Raw genomic sequence first — 22,353 nt, forward strand, 5'->3', positions numbered from 1 at the left:
TAATCGTTTTCAACTTATTATCCTTATCTATTATCCAGCTACTCCGAACAAAGAAATATTTTTATAAATTATAACATAATTCACTCACAGCCTGGACTACAAGATGACACACTTGGCCCAGTACTGTTCGCCCTAACCAATCATCACACTGTTAATATTATTAACACAGATTTAAATATCTAGTAAATAGATTACGGTACCTTAGCTGAAATTTCGACGTAGTACTACGTGCTTTCAATGAATTGCGTCTGCATGCTTCATCTATTGGATTGTTTCCTAACTCTTGCAAATGTGAAATGTCTTCTGGTCGACAGAGGTATTCACGTTAATGATCTTACGATAGATTTGAGGAAGTACCACCTGGTATCTAACTCTTATAACCTAGCAATGCGGAACTTTTACGCACTGCCATCTCTACCAAACAAGGAGGAACATTTTATTCAACAAGATATCAAAATTAGAATTCTTCTTTTCTCAATTATCAAAAATGTCTGCACTCTTCGTTTATTATTTGTACGAGCTTCGCTATCACTTTCAGGACTAATATATTTCCTCCGTTGCTTACCTTCCTGTTAGGTAGTAAATTACTTGACAAATTTGACCATACTCTTAGAACAGGACTGAAATACATTTCCAATTCTTCTTTGAGAGACACTTCATAGTTACAACCTTCCTTACCAGTTGAGAAGCATGGATATTGCCGTGCCTTGTTTCCTCGCACGATTCTTTGGCTTACGAGAACTAATTTCATATGTTCTTCAACAGGAGGTTTCTTAGACTCTATTCGAGATATACAAGAATGCAACGATAAATGGACTAGTCTGGTTGGAATGGATCCCCCAACTAAGGAAAAATGACATGTGCAGTCTGGTTGGGATGAACCTATAGTCGTTAGCTGTCTCTTGCTCCAAAACCAGAGAATGGCTTCAAGGACTACCTTCTCACACACTTGGCCTACACCTTCTGATGAGAAGTTCGTATGGCTACAGATCTGCACTTAGGTGCTATTATTTGTGAGCCTCATTACTGACCTGCTTGTGACCTATATGTTGATAATAAAGGATTACATGGTTTTGCATGTAAGTGTGGGAAGAGAGTCGGGACTTCGTAATAAACGACATGATCAGCGAGAGTTACTTCAATAAAATAAACAAATTGTTATTGCCGCTCTGATGTTGAAAGGCTTGACGGCACGAGCTTGGTACCGTGGAGAAACGGAAAAGCACTGGTCTGGATTCCAGATGCTCCGATACGTTTCGCCCTTCCAACACACCCCATTCTTCAATTCAGGTAGGTATCGTCACTGCTCACAGAGAATCCGACAAACGACTTAAGTACACAAACCTATAACTGGTTTGTTTTTAACAGGAGCAATAGAAATAAGTGATTCGAGGGATCTTATTTCATTGATAAAGTTTGTCATTCAATAGCGATCGAAACTGGTGATCCCCAAGACACTGCATTCCTTTTTCCAACGTATCAGCATCGCCATTGAGGGCAGGAATGTATTATGCACATCACCTCTTTGTAAAAAAAAATTGGGCGAGATATTGTGCGTTTTCTTCTATAACCCACAATAAGACAGACGAACAGACACTTTAGGAGACTGACAAACACTTTGGCGATGTTCCGAAGGATGAACGCAGAAACGGAAAAGAAATGTAAAGAGACAAGCCTTGCCAAGTGTTTCAAAATTTTAGTTTAGAATCTGTTGAACCTTAGGATTGTAACTATTACTCATATTCTAAGGTCATGGACAGAAAAATCTAGAACAAGTGACCTGATAATTGTAAGCTTACTTATGTCATAGTTCCATATTGCATTCTAAAGTTGATGATAATTTTTAAAAGTCGATTTGACGAGAAAAACACCACGTATAATTTGCGGTTGGAACATATATTATGGACTGTGTAAATTATTGTCAACTATATATATATAATAAATAAAAAGAAATAATTCTTTAAACAACATATTGTTGTAGAAAAATCTCTTACGAATTACGATAGTGCACTTACCGTGACAGACATCTGGAAGTAAATGGAATAAATATATTAAAAGTAAGCTTTGATAAAGTAAATTATTGTGTTAAGCATAAATCGTTCGTACTAAATGAAGTTATAACCGCCACCAGGTTATAGAAGTATTTTTTGAGGACGCTTTGTATATTTCGTAAAGATAGTGACTATTTTTCGATTTATACTTTATTCTGCGACGCATATAAGTTCTTTCTTCGGTGGGAATTGCTTCTTTCCCACACAACTGGAAAAGAAATTTTTCATTACTTTTTCATATATATTTTTAAAACGTTGCTTTTGGTGAGAAAATTTCGGTGAGCCATAAATCTTCTCAGTGTTTCTCCCTGACTTATTATTATGCACAGTATATATTCTGCAGTTATTTGGAACTGAATAAAATGCTTTCTTTAAGCGCTTATGGAAATATTGCGGTAGTTTAGAGAAATACTATCTGACCAGATGTTCAAGTGACCATAGTGACGCTAATCATATTGGTTTTGCAATTCCTTATCTGTACTTTCTCACGCCCGAGTTATCGCAGTGTCTCGTGCATCGTAGCCAGTGAACTAAAATTAACATAAATTGTTTTCCATATTCTGTTTGTATGTGCATACAGGTAACTTAACTGAGTGGTTTTTAGAATGAACTGCCAACACTCCTCAATCGACCACTGGAGCTCATACCTTGAGCTTTGGTGCTCAGGGAGTTTGACTCCGGTATTGTGTGCAGCCACCACGCACGTTGCGTCGAGAATTAAGTCTGATTTTGTGTTAAGGGGCACAAGCTATTAGCCGGTGAAGGACGTTTTCTTACGGCTAACCCCAATCAATAAGTTCCAGGTTTACAAACCTAGTGCGCCAAAAAGTTGTAAACGCGCCCTCCAACATCAGCATTCCACTTAGGAAACTGTGATATTTTATTGAAGACTCATCTTAACTCTTCATGATTGTTTGGCACAGCAACTGGATTTCTACGTGGGATTATCCAGGCAACTTTTCCCCCAGTGCTAATCCCTACAACTGCGTCAATGGTGTGACAGAATCATTTGTAGTGAAATTTCAGATATAATCTCATATACATATAAAGGGCTACATTGCATTAAAAGGGCAAAGTGTGATTTTAATAATGAAGATTATTCTACATATTATGTGTGAAATGTTGTGTTCATTTTTCTTCGTTATTTTTTATAGAATAGCATTCTAATAAATAAGTGTAGTGTTATTTAATCCGGTGTGTTGTCGTTGTTTATGTGCTTTGTGGTCTGGATGACCGTCTGATCGTCCGTGAGGTTTTCGAGACGAGACACCGAAAACTCTCAGCACCTAATGCTCATCTAATCATTGAGACCGACAAGCGATTTGGAAGCAATTTGTAACCCTTCTTGGAGAGGTCCTTCATCGTCCTATCCAGGTAAGATCACGAACCACGAACAGCGACCAGATTACACGGAGTGGTTACAAAGTACTAGTAAAAATATCTCTATATCACGTATGGCACTGGAACAGAACTGAAACGTTTTTTATCGCTCATTGTATGTATCATAACTTACTTTAAAATACGTGCGCTATTCCAACTTTGAAATTCTTTGTATACTACACACTATACTACTATATTATTATTTTAACTATGGATGCGTCTAGTAAAATGCAAGCTTATTCTAATGAAAAAAGCGTTATGAAAATTTTTAAAAAATGTTAGGCAAGGTTTGAGCCCACGACAAATAATATTTTCGTTACTGGAACGTTGCCCTAGAACCCACGAGGGTCGACAGCACTTGGCCTTAATTTCCGCTATATGTAGGTCATGATCTTTGATGTACTATCTGATCGGCCAACAAGATCAAAGGGTTCTAGAATTCTTCTAATCTCCGGCACATCAAGGTTTGTAGGATCGTTAGTTACACCTCTGGGCCCGTTCCATACAAGACAAATTAACCGTTTATAGACCGAAAATGGATCCACTGGTGCTAATTGTTCAAAATTTTCAATTTCTGCCTTTTTCCACACATAATTAAATTTCCGTTTTGATTCGTCGAGTACCACTTGCGAACACCTGTGACCTGATGTTCCCTTTTAGGAACATTCAGATCTCGTGTGTGCCGAATTCGCATCTTCTTACCTATCCAAGTGTACCTCTGACTTCGACTTGAGACTTTGACCATTATATACCTTGTCCCAAAAGAACATAACGCGAAAAGGGATACATCCTTGATCTCAACCGTTGCGGAGATATTATCGTGAGAAATTAGAAATTGAGCTCCATACTACACATTACAAAGTCAGATTCCGGGTAAGATTTTTCGGAAACGGTCGGATAAGGAAACCTGTGAATACATATCAAATTAGTGTGGGGAGCCCAGCACATTTTGAATGAAACTTTTTGGTCCCCGGGGCACCTGCAGGGTCCCAGTCGGGGCCCAACTCAAAATTTGCAAATTAAACCGGGGGTCAAGTAGCATATTGCGTGAAAGCTATCGTTAATTAAAAGATGATAAAGCAAATGTACACTCTCTACGATAACTCTGTGCAAACGGGCCACTGGTCAAAATGTCAATACAATCTACATCAGAAAATCTATGGCCACGCTTCTAAATCCGTTAAGTTGCGACAATAAGAAAACAGAAATACACGTTTAAAAGTACAAAGTATTGAAGTAAAGCAAATTGCTGCAGAGTCTCTCACAGAGTTGCACAGCGGACCTTATCCAAGTATAAGTATGACTTCGAATGACTAATGGACCATAGAATGACCATGATCATTGGATTGCATGTCCTAGAAGAGAAAAAATCCATTGTCAATCTCAACCATCGTGAAGGGTTGAAAATACAGGGTTTGTTTTCATTTTGTCTAGCACACGTATATGCGAAGTTGTATACCTATTTTCTTTGGACATAGTTTTGTTTACTTAGATTTCATCCACTTATTCTTCCAATAAATTCGATATTTCTGCAAATCAATATTGTATTGTCACAGGGTATTTTGTGTGCCAATATTCTATGAAACACTACCTTCTGGTACGTTCACTATGTTTTGGCTTGTCTCCCACTCCACTTGGTTAGCGTTTCCTTTCCCAACTTTACAATTATCGAACTGGTTTCCAACTTTGTATTTTAACGAAATATAATTCTGTACTACTCCCTATAGCCATAGAAAGCCACCCTCCATAATATTTTATTTCTGCACCATTATTCCAGTTTTTTCCAACCCCACTCCTCTCCAAGTTGCCTCACAGTTTCAAGGTATCACTCCTTTTCGTCTTTACCATCATGTTTCATGATCAGGAAATCCTCCGAAAGAAATTTCACGGTGCAATCTGCGAATTTGAGGTCCTGATTCGCGAAGCATATACCGTTGCTTTTTGACCTTCTCACCCTCCACCACGGTTGCGATTGATAATGTATCCTTTCTCTTCTAGAACACAAAATGCAATGGTAATGGTCATTTTATGGTTCATTGGTCATTCGAAGTCACACTTATACTTGGGTAAGGTCCGTTGAGCGACTCTGTGAGAGACACTGCAGCAATTTGCTTTACTTCAATACCTTGTACTTTTAAACGTGTTTTTCTGTTTTGTTATTGTCGCATCTTAACGGATTTAGAAGTGTGGCCATAGATTTTCTGATGTAGGTTGTATTGACGTTTTGACTAGTTGCCCGTTTGCACAGGGTTATCCTAGAGAGTAGAGATCTGTTCTATCTTCTTTTATTTCACAATAATTTTCACACAATATGCTACTTGACCTCAGGTACCATTTGCAAATTTTGAGTTCGAACCCACCTGGGATCCTGCGAGTGCGGCGGGGACAAAAATTTTTTATTCAAAAGGTGTTGGGCTCCCCATACTAATTTGATATGTATTCGCTGAGTTTCCTTACCCGACCGTTTCCGAAAAATCTTACCCGGAATCTGACTTTATAATGTATAGTATGGAGCTCAATTTCTAATTTTTCACGATAATATCTCCGAAACGGTTGCGATCGAGGATGTATCCCTTTTCGTGTTATGTTTTTTGGGACAAGGTATCCAACGGCCAAAGTCCAGACTCGAAGTCAGAGTTACACTTGGACAGCTTCACTCGTTAGTTTCATTTTCAGAATACTTTCTATAAGTAATTAAATAATTACGTTAATTAATTTAATAATTTCATATAGACTACGTTTCTATGACATTATTACAAACATACACACTTATATATATATATATATATATATATATATATATATATATATATATATATATATATATATACAAATTGTATTTCTTCTCTTCACATTACATATAATTATGCTTAGAAGTAAAATAATGCTTGTTTTTACACAGAGCAAATTAAAATATTTCGAACATTTCTTCTCTTTTTATATTTGTATTAGTTATAAGGGTAAATATATATTGGATTCCTCGAGGTTTTACATGTGAGTACAATTGAATACCTACGACCTTTTATATTAGATATGTATTTACTATTCCTTCTATTCACTTGCTCTTTGTATATGTTCATGTATTTCTTAGTATTTTTGTAAATTCTATATAAGTAGCATTTGTTTGGAAATTTGAAATCGTATATCCGAGAAAAAAAATATTTGCAATTCGCTTACTAGACATATGAATTTTGCTGAGCATAAGCTAAGTGTCTTTTTTCAGGTCTTTGAAAAAAATGAATATAACCCATGGCACTTTGGAAAACACTTCTCGTGTCAGTGGCGGCGGTTTCAGTGTCAGTGTCAGTGTCAGTGGATTGTGGTTTCAGGTGTTGTGGTGCAGTACGATGAATCGGAGACACAGGGTATGAAAAGGACTAATTGACTAATCAGCATAACTTTAGATGCAAATGGTATGTGACATGTGAAATTAAGTAAAATTCTGTTTTTAAAAAATACAAAAATGCAGAACATTTTATCCGATTAATTACTATATTTAATTAGTAAGTTCATTCTCCTCTCTTTGATTGGAGCAAATCTTTTTAACACATGCTGGTTGAACTCTGGTATTCTTATTGTCAGATCATTTTCGATGGAAATCGTAACCAATGGTGATAACCTTTCTTGGGACATTCAACTCCTTGAAGGTGTCAATTTTTTTGATGTGGAAAAAAAGACTTTTCGTCTTTTTCTGACGCCATAGGTACAGTCAATATTAATTTCAGAAGCTTTGTAGATCTTCTAAATATTTTTTCTAGATTATTGCGAACAACTCATTCTAGCAAACTCAATCCCTGACAGTGATTCGAATTCCTCTTCAGCGCAGACTGAAGAGAGATCGTAGCAGAGATTAGTGTTATAAAAAAGTGTACATTGAACGCTTTCTATTCACAGTTTTTCAAGGAAAATTTAAAATAAATTATAATTGAGGAAATGTATCTAGTGCAAACATTACTACCATAAGATATCCTGCAAATTTTAACTGGACTTTTTCGAACACTCTCCCGAATTGCCCTCTGCTTGTTTTGTCTAAGCCTTAATTCCAAGTTTCTCCTCAGTTGAAAGCTGGTCAATGTTTTTTCTTTTTGTAATTTATTTACAAAGTCATGGTATACTACAATTCTTTCAGAATTTGTAGGTTATTTAGAGAATTAAAGCTCATACAATAAAAATTAAATATAATAATTAAAAACCAAAACAGATGATACAAAATAGGTACTGGTATATGAACTCCGAGTGTAACATATTCATACATCAACACGCACACATGTGCGTAAAAGGAGAAAACTACATTATACATCATCCGTCTTGGTTGTTACACAATGCACGATGAACACAATATACTTCCACATGAGGCGAAACAATGCTTATCAATGTCATATGTTCTGGAAAGGAAACCTCGAAGTCCGCCAAATGTAGGACCAGCAATAACAGAAGTAAAATAAAATAAAAGAATATCAAAACAAACAGCATTGCCAGTTCTACACCTAGAAATGTTAGCTGGGAGGGATCCAAAGTATTTGAGGAGGTCCAATACGTCTACGTAATATGGAACCTGCCTTATACTGCACCCGAAAAGACGATAAGTAATTCTTAATTTCTGTCACATATTTTTTAGAAAAAAATGATAGAACGATTAGTTTTATAAGAAAGTAAAGAGTACATGAGGGGCGTAAAATAAAATATTTAGCCTACATCAATCGTTTCTCTGTTAAAAGGTGTAGTTCGTTAGAAAAATCTACAAATGTTAGTCAAGTTTCAAGAGTTTTGGAAGGTCCGGACCCGGTTGGCCCCCTCGTGGCTACGCCAATGAGCATTGCTAACTAGTCCCAAATTCAATGTTGTGTTCCCCATCATACAGTTTTATGTGGAAATTATCAAGAGTATAAAATATACTTATTTTATATAAAAGAAAATATGTATATACTAAAATACTATCCACAGAGGGGGGATACTAAGTACTTACTTATTAATATTTTATTCACAAATTACTGTAGAACAAGCCTTTATTATCAATATAAGTTAAGAATTGACTTGTAAATGCGAGTCTACTTTCATTTGTTTTCTGCTCTACAAGATATTTTCTTTCTTTCTCTGTAATTCTGCAATCACTTTTTTAAATGTCATTATATAGATTTGCTTCAGTATGGTCCCGTAATTTAAAAATGTGAATACATGAAAACAAACTCCATTTGTTAATTTCTAGTGAAATAAAATTCAGAATTCTAAAACTTTCTCGTTCACTGGAAACCATGCTGTGTTGCAGAAGCACTGCAACGATCAGTCCTTTTAACTTCTGAGATAGGAGAAAAGAGACTTAAAATTTGCTCCAATTGCCGGGCTGAAGGAATCTGGTCGTTGTATGCTCGCTGCAACGCAATATAAATTAGAGATTCTGCGGCGTATTATTTTTCACTTTCCAAAACGGATTGACGGAATGAAGAGTTACAGAATTAAAAAATATGTTTTTTAACCTGTATATATGCAAGTATTTTTTCTGATCTTTACTACTATCGATAATATTTTTTCTTGAAATACTTTGGTATTTGCGCAACGCTGGAACATTAAATTAGCCGCCACTGTCTGGTGTAACCTCTTTTGACAAATAAAACACATTTTTCTTGTATTAGAATGCACACTATACAGCGTCCTTCTGATACATCTACAATGCGTGTCACAGTTTCGAGCTTCGAGAGGAGCATGCGATCTTGGACCTGGCCTAATTGATGTCATGTTTCCTATGCGTAAAAGACACATGGTAACTTCCCTCAATAACTGTAGATGTGTGAGTTCATTGTTTGTATTCAATTCGCAATACAATTTCCAGGTAGAAACAACCCCTAAATTGAGCGCATTATTCAAAATATTCCACCCCCATTTCTTGGATCGGAGTTCGTATCTGTATGATGCAAGAAGACGATCCATAACGTCAACACCTCCCATTTCATTATTGTACTTTTGAATAACGAATGGTAGACTAATAATTGGAAACTATTTTATGTGAACGAGAGTATCACCTCAGTAATCCTACTGGCAAGCGTATAAGAGTTTGAAGCAACAGTTACAACTGCACTGTACTTCCACCTTTTAAAGCACACATTACCATAACTTTTGACGTCAAACGTTCCTCTTTCCTTCCTAGCAAGTTTTTTTTTTCTGTGTAGTAACGGACAGTTTTGAACACTATTATCTTTTACTGTCCTAGTTGCTCGAATGCATTTTCCTCCTAATTCTAAAAGAACATCATAAGAAGTGAAGAAATTATCGAAAAAGACCTATTGCTGGTCATTATTTTCTAGGATGTGACACTACGAATAACTCTCGTTCCTAATGGAATATCCTTACTAACGTTATTAGCATTATTGTCTTTTCCACCACAGAGGTCCATTGCATAGGGATAACTGTCAGAAGAACATAAGATACATATTTTGTAACCAAAAGAGAATGGTGATCCTCTAATAAACATTTTCCAGATGTGATGCCCATAGTACGGAACCATGTTTCCATCAATGCTCTGAGATTGGTGAAAGATACCAAACTGCTGGAAGTTCTTCTGTAGTTCATCGTATATATGTCTTATTTTCCCAAATTTGTCAGAATTTAGTAATTTAGAATTGTCAACAATATAGAAATATTTATTTGTTTGTTCGAAAAGGCTCTGGGCATTACGGATGACACAATCGGGATACACAAGTCATCTGCTGTACTTCAGTAGGATTTCTCAGAAGGACGAACATGATACCCGCTGAGAAGTAATAAACCAAAAAATTGTAGTAGCTGTTCATATGATGCATTTATGTGTGGAGGAACTCCCTTCTGCTGTGGGTACAAATTATACATTCGAACAAGGTATTCAATGTATGATGGGGGTAAAATCATGAAGGAAATATCTATCGGAAAACTACCGTCAAGTTGAGGATGAGAACCCCCAAGTTTTTCTGGTGAACTGGAAATGGGATTAAGACAAGTTTTTGCAACATTTTTCCACTTAGGCACACACAGTTTCCCTTTCCTTTTATATGATAAAGTTGATAGTATATTTTCAAGCTCATTTGCGTCATCGATGGCATTATGCACTGCCACTATCAACTCAGAACATACGTCCTTAGGCGTAACAGGAAGTAGTTCGTCTTCATTTATGTACTCCTCGTCTGTTTTATAACGTGTTTCATCTGGAGGGAGAATGCTAACATCTGTTTCCTCATTATCAGAAACACACAGTGTCCAACATCTCTACTATTTCATCCAGCGCACAAAATTTCTTTGTCATTTCGCTATTTTAGAGAACAAACACGCTGCGTACCAATCTTCCCAAATGGGAACATTAAAATATTTCAGTTACGCAATAAGAAACAAACGGTCACAAACGCACGATCACTACACTACAAAGAGTACACTCATTGAACTCTCAACTGCGAACAATCAGTCTTGCCAACTTTATATTACAACGTAAGCTCGCAGTGTTGCAACCTTATGTCAAAAGCATGAAAACTTCAATAGTATAACAAACTCGAAATATACTATTTAATATACATTGTTGTGAAATGAAGGCAAATAAAACAATTAAAAATTCATTCATTTATAATACTACTTATTGTCGGGCAGAAATATAAAAAATGTACAACGTTAGAACGTTAAAAAGTGGCTGTTCCCAAAAGGGAACAATAGTACCTAAACGGTTAACTAAGGGGACAATATTAACAAATCTGACAATAATATACGAATATATATTATTTCTAATGCTCCTAATAGTACGGGTCTAGGTCAAAACCCCCACAGCCAAAGCCCCCACACTCAAGAAATGTCAAAACACCCACACAAACGGTCATAACCCCCACACAAATGGACAAATCTCCCAAACGCACGAACGGTCAAAACCCCCACAGCCAAAACCCCCACACTCAAGAAATGTCAAAACGCCCACACAATCGGTCATAACCCCCACACAAATGGACAAATCTCCCAAACGCACTAACGGTCAAAACCCCCACAGCCAAAACCCCCACACTTAAGAAATGTCAAAACGCCCACACAATCGGTCATAACCCCCACACAAATGGACAAAACAGCCACGCATAGCAACGGTCATAATCCCCACATAAATGGACAAAACTCCCACAAAATCGGGCAAATCCCCCACACTCTGAAATGATCGTCATTTCACGTCTTTGTTGCGGCTCTTTATGACGCCCAAGAAGAATAGTTGCAACATCAGTTTAAGTGGAATAAAAAATGTTATTAAAAAGTACAAGGGCAATACATGAGTATGGGGGTTTTGTCAATTTGTGTGGCAGTTGTGACTATTTCTGCATGTGGGTGTTTTGTCCATTTGTGTGGGGTTTTTGTCCATTTATGTGGGCATTGTGACCGTTGCTATGTGTGGCTGTTTTGTCCATTTGTGTGGGAGTTATGACCGTTGGAGGTTATGACCGTCTATCAGTGTGGGGGTTATGGCTGTGGGGGTTATGACCGTTCGTGTATTTGGGAGATTTGTCCATTTGTGTGGGGGTTATGACCGATCGTGTGGGCGTTTTGACATTTCCTGAGTGTGGGGGTTTTGGCTGTGGGGGTTTTGACCGTTCGTGCGTTTGGGAGATTTGTCCATTTGTGTGGGGGTTATGACCGTTCGTGTGGGTGTTTTGACATTTCTTGAGTGTGGGGGTTTTGGCTGTGGGGGTTTTGACCGGTTCCCAATAGTACATATTGTTTTACTGAAATGGGCCCACGACTAATTTTTATTGTTTTATTTAACTTTAATGTGTTTTATATTTATGTAATGAAGTGAACCTGCTTGATGCTTCCCTTATAATTTCAATTTCGTATCGTATATGGAGTAACACAATTTTTCCTTAAAATGGGCACCCCTCAAACGGCAGGGAGCTTCCCTGTTGGCCCACGTGCCCCCAGAACTTACGGCCCTGCGTGGTGGCAATCATATTTCTTAATTGGAAGGCATTGTTTGCGTAATTGATTTTGTAATTCTGTTATTTCTTTATTATTATTATTTTATTATTATTATTATTATTATTATTATTATTATTATTATTATTATTATTATTATTATTCACACACTTCACTTTAGTGGGTTTGGAGGTGGGGAATATTATTATGTTGGTTTTCATTTGTTTACTATTCACTTGTGGATATACTAGAGTTATTCCGATCAGGCAATACTTTGTTATGAATAGCTACGATGCTGAGAGTTTTGTGTAGTAATATTGCTCTTCGTTTGGTTTGGTTTTAAAGATTTGGTCAGAAATGACGTGGGTCAATGAAAATTCGACCTCCACCACCCACCGCGACCTACTCTGACCAATGATCCAACAATCAACTTCGCAAACTCTGACCAAATACCCATCTTAACCATTCCGACCTACCACCCATCAACCCACTGACCCATCAAAACACAACTTCGTTAACTCTGACACACGATCCACGTCTTCTTTTCTAAAGATTAAAGAGTTTGTACTTGTAATAAAACCAGTTTGTCAAATTCTAACTAATCTAAGTTTCAATTCCTAAGATCAATCTTTCAAGTACCGTTCTGTTATAATAATGATTCATCTGACCTTTGCGATATAAAATGGTAAAGTGTTTATCACGAGAAAAATTACGATGAATTTCTATTAAATTAACATGTTCTAACTATTTCCTTGTTCAATTATCGATATTTTTCAGTGTAAAAACGGAAGAAATTTAGAAGTCTCAAATCAAGGTACGTACACCAACATACAAACAGTTACATTACAAATTTTATGTTTATTTTTCTGATAAATTTGTGAGAGAAACTCCCACATTCGGCAGGGTTTCGTCGAGTGGAAACAGATATCTCGCGTCGGGGTGTTGAATTTACCAGCGCGTTGCAGCGAGGACTGAGTTTTGGTCCGCGTTTCTTTGATTCCTCACGCAAAATCGCGAAGTGACCAACGCGAACTATCGCCAGTCATTTGCGTGCGGTTATTATTATATATTATATTTTTTGACGAATTGTTTCTAAAGTAAGCTCCGGGTATCAAGAATAACCTCTGAGTCATCATCATGAAGTGGAAAATCTCGAGTGCGATAATTCTACGAATTTAGATGGTAACCATCTTCGATCATCGAAAGTGAGTATGGGAGAACTATGAAATAAAGTAAATAGACAGTCATCATTTTGTGATAAAATCACATGACGAACGCATTTTATCTTATCCCAAGCATTTATCTCCTCATATATACTATTAAATGAGCACCGTGTTTGACCAAATTAAAAAAAAAGATCTCAACGATTTTTCCATTTAAAAGCGACGCCCCTTTCATCACTTCCGTGGTGAAGTCGGAACACACCCGCCTAGTAATCATAATGTTGGTAGTTCGAGCCCTCTCTCGGGTACTTTTTTGGTACTATTTATTGCTTTTTAGATTCACCTTAATTTAAACAAATCACACATATAGGAGACTTAAAACATTTTGGGGGAGTAATTTTGTAGTTCATTGGCGTTTTATGGCGTCAGAAGATGTCAACAATACAGTGAGATCTGAGGGTCGGTGTGTCAGAGTGCGTCATAGAGAGTAGTGGGTTACATAGAGTGGTGCGTCGCAGTGGGTCACAATGCATAATGGGTCTCATTGGATCACATGCTGTGGACCCACTGACGTACTGGGACAACGCGATCAATTTTACCCACTGACTCACTCCAACTATTAATTTGTCACCACATAGAAAATGGAAGACCAAAATCTTAATATTCACTATATTTTAGTTTTACTTTACGCAAGGGAAAAACGCGCAAATAGTGTTTGTGATTTATATTGTGCTTCATGTGTCTGCGTTTTTCTCCCTGTTCCTAAAGAGTTAGTGAAAAACTGTAAAAGTGAGTAAAACGCTTCAAAATAGGAAACAAAGTACCTAGGTAGGTTCCTTAAATTAATTAACTTAAAAAATTTCCAGTGCCATGAAATACCAGATTCCAATCAACATACGTATCTGTCCAATGCCGTGCCGTGAAAAACCAGGGTCCGTTTCGAGAGCATACTGGAGCACCTCCGTACATATGAGTTGACAATTTAGAGTTTACTTCTCTGGACTATTCTTTTTGCATAATACTTTACTATTTTATCATGGCTGAAATTAGAGAGTTTCAACATTATTACACTTGAATCGTAAAAATGTGTAATTACTGAATTCACTGCAGCTCCAATGTTTCCTTCTCTCAGAACAGTGATGATTTATAATAATTAATCGTTAGTTCCATAATATTAGAGACACGAGTTCGATTCTGCCTGTGGCGATTCAGGACATTATTTTAAAATCTTAAACACTCATGTTTCTGATGTATACTAACATGAAAAATATTCAATGTCTCTGGGTCTAAGTGTTGAAACAACTTCCTTTCAGGTGAAATGCCAACAACACAAAATTAAGTCATCCCTATCAACCTTCATAACTGTCTGGCAAGTAACACGTTTGGATTGGATTTTTTTAACACATAAGGGCTAAACACGTCATTAATTCTGGGGTATGGGAAAAATAAGTTCATAGGAACTATTCCTACCTGCGAACAAATTGCAAATAGTGATGGAACTTATAATAGGGTTTGCTAGTCACGAGAATGATAATATTTAAGATGTCACCTCACCTTTCCACATAGAAGAAGGGCGAAACAAAATGCATTACTCTTATCAGCTAACAAATCTTTATATTATATTTCTTGTTATCATAAAATGATAATTTTATCTGCAAATCCATGAAAGTAATATTATTGCGTTCATGTTTAAACCTAAGAAACATCTTATATACTGTATATTTTCGTGTTCCAATGAATACCTTCGACTATGTTACATTTTTTTCCATTGTGTATATACTACTACTACTACTACTACTACTACTACTACTACTACTACTAATAATAATAATAATAATAATAATAATAATAATAATAATAATAAAAGAATAACCTAATTACAATTCCAATTACATAAACATTATCTTCCCATTCAGAAAAAAATATTAGTTACCACGATGGAATTTGAACTCAAGTAGATGCAATGGGAGTTTCCTGTTTTACAATTAAAAAAAAATAAATCACCCCAACCGGAGTATTGTCCTTTCGGTCCTCATGTAGTTTCGACGTATTCCAAACAGTACATGAACACGAACACAGAAATACTGAGGAGAATTAAAATTCCGATCTTGCTCTTTAGAGGAATTCGAACCCCTAGTGGATTGCGCTTCATGATCAGCAGCCCCATGATCATGTGTCGTCAATTTGCCAAAACTCCTCATATTAATATAAGAAAATAAATTATTATTTACGGAAAATAAACATAATACTATTTCTACACGTATTGATACAATCCAAAAATGAAAAATAATTTGTTTTCTTTTCTTCTCTGGAAATTAGAAATTATGGTAAAGGCGAAATGTAATATAAATAGGTACCATCCCTGCAAGCAAAAACCAGCATCGTAACACAGATTCATTTCTTGGGGGTGCAAGCATTAATAAAATTATTTGGGTCCCTGGAAAAAGTTGATTTTCTAATTATAGGGTCCCCCCTCTTCAAATTTATCTTAATATTTATGGCCTCCTCGGAGCCTGTAGACCTCTCACACGGCAAGGTCTGCGGTTCCATTAGTAGCTCCCTTTGCCCATTCCATACACGACAGAATTATAAGGGGGCAATAATAATAAATCTCAAAGCCATACGAATAAATATAATTAAAATGGGCCGACAACTCATTGTTTATGTAATATATTGACCATATTTGATGCTTCATTTCTAACTGCATGCTCTTATCGTATATGAAGTGAGAACATTTTCTCTCAAAATAGGCCCCCTCGAACGGCACGGAGAGGCTCAACTTGAGGAACATTTCGTGATATATTTTCATTGAGCAACGTCTATATAACTTGTTTGTAAATTAAACAAGGTAATGTCGAGTAAGTCATTAAGACAGTCACACAAGTTGCTTATATTTTCTTGTTTATATTTTTATTTATATTTTGTATATATTATAGTTTTTGTTGTATTTGATTATCTTGTTTACATTTTTCCATGAAACGACTTTAGCTAGGTATTAGTTTGGGTGGAAGATTAAATGGCGCTGTAGGTGATTGGTTAGCTCATTGAACTTTTACTTGGTGGACCTCGGTTCGAATCCCGGCCAAGCTTAAACTTTTTCAAGTGTTTCTGTTTCAATTTCACTGTGAATGCATACTCAGTGTGGCAAGCAAGATATTTTCTCCTCCAGAAAGAAGAATATGTTGCAATGGAGAATTGGAGAATGTTTCTCTATGGAGGGAATCACATACAATGTTACTTCCAGCAGTTGTTCTAGATTTGATATTTCCAGCTACTTTCAAACATTTTCTGATTCATATGTGATCATTGTTTTTATTTCTTTGAATATACAGTATCTAATGAAAAGATGCATTACATACACATCTATATTTTGATTAATATATGATGTTCCTTGGACAATACGCTCTGAACCAGAGATATTGATCTCAGAATGGAGACCTCCTTCGTTCGCCATCTACTCAATATATTACTTGCATAAACACTTGATTAAGTGCTACTAACTTACTGCCGGGAAAAGTTACTTGTAAGTTGGGTTGCATCTGTCTAGGTGTTCTCATAGCTGCAAAAAACCTGGACCACAAGTAATGGAATTTTAGCACTTAGGGGGGAGATAGTTTTGTGGCTGGGTGTACAGGATTTTTTAATTTAATTTTACAGTAACATTTTTTCCATCCAATTTGAATGTTCCAGCCGATATTCTTTCATGTTTGCACAATACAAGTTATTTTCAAGAACTTAGTGAATATGAAGATTTGGGAAATTTATTTTTGGTAAACGTTTGGGACATACCTTATGCTCAATTTTCAATAACAGAACGTCAGAAACTAGACCCTGAATTTAAAAGTATCATTGAAAGATTAAACAATAAAGAAGATGTTCCCGAGGTTAAAATTGTAAAAGGTATTTTGTGTAAGAAAACTCGAGGTATCCCCAATCCTTATAAGCTTTGGTTTCTTATGCGTGTATCGAAAAATATCATAGAATTCTACCATAATTATATTTTGCCAGATTCACACATAGGATTTTCTAGAACCATATCAAAAATTTATGCCCGTTATTGTTGGGATGGGATGGTTTCCGAAATTAGAGATCTTGCAACTACTTGCATTTATCGGCAGAAAGGGAAAAGTAATAATAAGAACGTTATGGGTCTATTGGATTCTACTTACGGAACATTTGTAAATAGTAATTGGACGTGTGACGTAATGGGACCAATGCTGAACTCTAACTCTGGACGCCATTATTTAATTGTAGTAGAATATTTTTCAACATTTATGTATCTGGGACAATTTCGGACCTTCCTAGTCTGGTACTTATAAATAAATTGTATAAATTAATGCGCAGACACGGGTTACCGCATGCTTTAAGTCATGACAATCATAGTGTCTTTGTTTCAGGATTTTCTATTTTCCAATGTTCTGTTAAAGATAGTTTGAAATCAGACTTTACTTACTAACAAGACCTAAGGTACAAAGGAATACATTATATTGATTACTCTTTAATTTAAGCAATTGATTAGAAACTCAAAGATAGTCCAATATAAATAGTGTATACTTATAATGTATGTGATCCATTAGATCCATTAGATCTATGTTGGTGTGTTGGTTCTACGAGATTAGAAAGAAAAAAACCTGACATTTCGAAAAAAAGGTTTAATAACATTCAATTAACATGGCAGCGTACAAAGAGACATTATGATAAAAATAGAGTTAGACCTTCGCATAGTATTGGAGATAGGATTCTTATTATGTCAAAATTTCAGTTCTCTTTGGCCGATAAAGTAACTAAAAGCTTGTGTTGTAGGTGGCTTCGACCGTACTTCATAATCAAATTGTTGAACACAAATTGCGTTCAGGTTAAATCACTCGAAGATTATAATGTTAGAAAAGCGCGTGTCTCCATGACTAAAAACTTTAAGAACCTATGTCAAATTAAGAAATTTGATTGTTTGGAAGTGTATATTAATACATATATAAATCATTTGTGGTGGTGGAGCATAGTAAATTTCCATTAATCTTTGTAGATTCCATTTTTGTTTTTATTACTCATTCTGGTAGTGAATTGGATGTTTGTTGTTTTAGATATTTTAACATGATTTCATAATTTAATACTTAGAAAAACGTTTGGAAAAGGGGAGTAAGTCCTTTCCAGATGGAGCAATTGTTAGTTTACTTGTTAGACATCCCTCATGACAAATGTTCTTATTATGGAAAGATCGGATTAAAAGGAATATCGTGAATTGCGAGATTGGATGTTCTTTTTACATTGTCATTTTCTATGAAATTCATAATTTTCAATTGTGACTGTATTCTCGGTTAACATAATACGTGTAAAAGCAGTGAAGTAAATATTCAGGATTTTGACTTTTCATATGAAAATTATAACAACATTTGGTTGTAAGGTACCTTTATTCATTTATAACTTTAGAAAATTTGATTTCAATCATTAATTCTAATATGTATTAGATGTTTGTTTATGAATATATCTAGTGCTTAGACTATTATGACTATACACTACGTTTTGACCGTTAGACTTGTATTTTGTAGTTTGGGACTTTAGTTAGTTTATTTCGAGAATTTAATTTTGTGATTCTTTTTTATTTTGTAGTTGGTTGTTTTCGACAGGTGATTTAACCTTCACAATTAGGAAAAAATATACAATACCTTTATTTTTTAAAAATATACCGGTGGATGTATGTAACAATTTCATTGAGAAATAAAGAAGTTGGTAGTTAATTTGCAATGCAAATAGCGCCATCATTTTATAGCGGGAATAATTGTTACTAGTAGCGTCGGTGGCTCGATGTTCGTAGCCGTACGCATACAATTGCGACGGGGATGGAAAAGTGGACACAGTCAAAATCTCATAGTACAAGTATTGTAAGAATTCGTCTTCGTTAAATTTTCTACTAGTTATTCAGTTAAAATGAAAAGGAGAAAAATAATATAGAATTATAAATAGTATTTTATTTATCGGATATCACCAACAGTTTTCTATAATATATTTATTCTGGAACTAGATAAAATAACGACCAATAGGCCAGAAGTGGTATGTTGTCGGCAAATTAAATCCTATATAAAAGAATGTCTACTACGTTCGAATTATCGCTTTATGGTTAGTGTTATTAAATGAGTTTTCCTCAATTTTTCGAGCCTTTACTGCATTCTATAAGTTGTTTGATGATATTTGTGATCTTGAAGATATTGAGTGACAAATTAGAATCAAATTTTCATATTTGTTGTGATTACCGCTATAAGGTGTATATTAGTTCCATTCGAGTAAGTGTTGTGTATCAATTAATGGTTGGTGAAGTTTCTTTAGTGGTTCATATTTACTTATTTTAGAATAAAAACCATACATTCATTGTACAAACACGAAATTCGCTATGGAAGAGGTTATGCTTATGATGTAGAAATCTTCGGTAAGTGTAAAGTTTGTTAATTGGGCATTCTTAGTCTCAAATTTATCCCACTAAATTGTTATTTTGCTGTAGAACCTATTTTGACGATTTAAAATTCTTCAGTAAATTCATTGAACTTAAATTTCTTAATTTTCTTTACTTAATCTAATATACAATATTTTTCATTGCATATTTCAATAGCGATATTGGATTATTTATTCTTTCATTTTTAATATTAATTTGTGTGTATGTACTTTAACAGTATATATGCAATGACGATAGTTTTTGTAGGATTATTTTTAACCTCTCCCACTCACACAGCACTAAGTTCCACATTAGTAGGATCACCCAAGACACCATTCTTCTCTTGGGATGCGAAACACTATTGCATCCACCATACTTTCCAACCATTGCAACGTGCAATATCTCCAGTTCCATTCCTATTACAATCACTTTATAGGATGCCAATTCAAATTCCTAGTTGAGCTGGAAACACTTGATACGTTCTTGACTTCACGGTCCCTCAAGTTCTTCCGCGATGTAATCCATGGCCCTCCATAACGTTGGCTGAAGGTCGTGGATGTTGATGGGCACTATTTTTGATCTTCCATTTATGTCTTAGGTGACATATTGATGCTCGAAACTGGTGGGTGTAAAAGCCACAGCATTTTCTTGATTACATTTATATAAGGGTCGCATAATATTATTTACACTAATTCTAGAAATCAAAATAATATGTTCTCTTGTGCAGAGATTTCTTAAGTATATGGTTTCCTTCTAATACGTTTCTTATTATAGATTTATTGTATTATAGCAATTGTACATAATCTAAATAATAGGCAAGTACTTCTGTAAATAAGATTTAATATAAACTAATTATTTGCTGAGCAAAAGTATATATTTTCGTTAAAATTCAACACGTGTTACAGTTTCGCCAACTAACTCTTTCGCTTCTTCAGACACTATGTGATATATCCTGTATCACATAGTGTCTGATGAAGCTAAATTGTTAGTTGGCGAAACTGTAACACGTGTTGAATTTTATCGAAAATATATACTTTTGCTCAGCAAATAATTAGTTTTTACAGGGTGCGGCACGTAAAACCGGCCCGTCGTAATATTCTGGTAAATTGTGTTTTTGGCAACACTTAAATAATCTACCTTCCTACCAAGAGATGGCGTGTCGAGGTCGGGTCGAAGTACGTGACCTGCAGCAGTCACGTGCAGCCGCAGCCAGTGAAACTTGTCGAAACCAGTTGAGAAAGAGGCCTCGTTGTGTTAAGCCGGGTGAGTGTCAGTGTGTGATAATGCCGTATTCAATACCCGAGCGTGTTGCCATTGTTGAAGGGTTCATTCTAATTGGATCTTTTGTGAAAACAAAGAATTTGTTTCGGGATAAATTTCCAGGAAGTTCTGTGCCAGCAAAAAGCACCATTCAGGAATTGATTGAAAAATAGCGGCGTACAGGATCGGTTCAAAATGCTCCCAGGAACAGACGACCATCTGTCTGCACACCTGAATTAAAGGTGCAGGTGGAGGAGATAATGACAAGAACTCCTCGAAAGTCAACCAGGAGATTGAGTCAACAGGCTCATGCGAGTGAGAGAAGTTGCAGACGTGTTTTAAGGGGACTGAAGTTAAAACCGTACCGGATAAGTGTTGTGCAAGAACTGATCGAGCCTGACCTGCCGAAGAGGGTGCATTTCTGTTCATGGCTGTTGAGCAATGTTGCCAGTGGTTTCTTGGATCCACTAATGCTCATCATGAGTATCGAGGCGTGGTTCCACCTGTCTGGGTACGTAAATTCCCAAAACAACCGGTATTGGTCGACAGAAAATCCACACGCAATACACCAGGTACCCTTGCATGATGAGAATATTGATGTTTGGTGCGCCATTTCCGCCACACGCGTTATTGGGCCCATATTGTTTGAGACAACAGTGAACAGTGACGTGTACATAAGAATCCTGTAGGAGTTTTATACACACTTGACAGAAGATGAGCGTCAGTTATGTTACTTTCTGCAGGACGGTGCAACATGCCACACATCAGCTGCATCCTTATCCCTTGTGCATGAGATGTTTAAACCAGAGAGGACAATCAGCAAAGGCTTGTGGCCTCCTCGGTCACCAGACTTGTCCACGTGTGACTTTTACTTATAGGGACTGTTAAAGGGAAGAGTATACGAAACAAATCCACACACAATTGAAGAACTCAAGACCAGGATCCAGGATGTCACCAATAGCATTACAACACAAGAACTGACAAGGGTATATGTGAATCTCGTCAATCGTGCTCACACGTGTGTTGAAGTTGCCGGAGGACACTTTCAGCACCTGCTATGAAGTCTGCTGTGAAGGTGAGTAGTCATATTCAATACATTACCTTTCATTTATGTGTTGTAGAAAATCATATTAAATACATTACATTTCATTTTATGTGTTCACTTTATGGGCCG

Source organism: Thermobia domestica, chromosome 4 (assembly GCF_964235325.1).
Source record: "Thermobia domestica chromosome 4, izTheDome1.hap1.1, whole genome shotgun sequence".
Taxonomy (NCBI): domain Eukaryota; kingdom Metazoa; phylum Arthropoda; class Insecta; order Zygentoma; family Lepismatidae; genus Thermobia; species Thermobia domestica.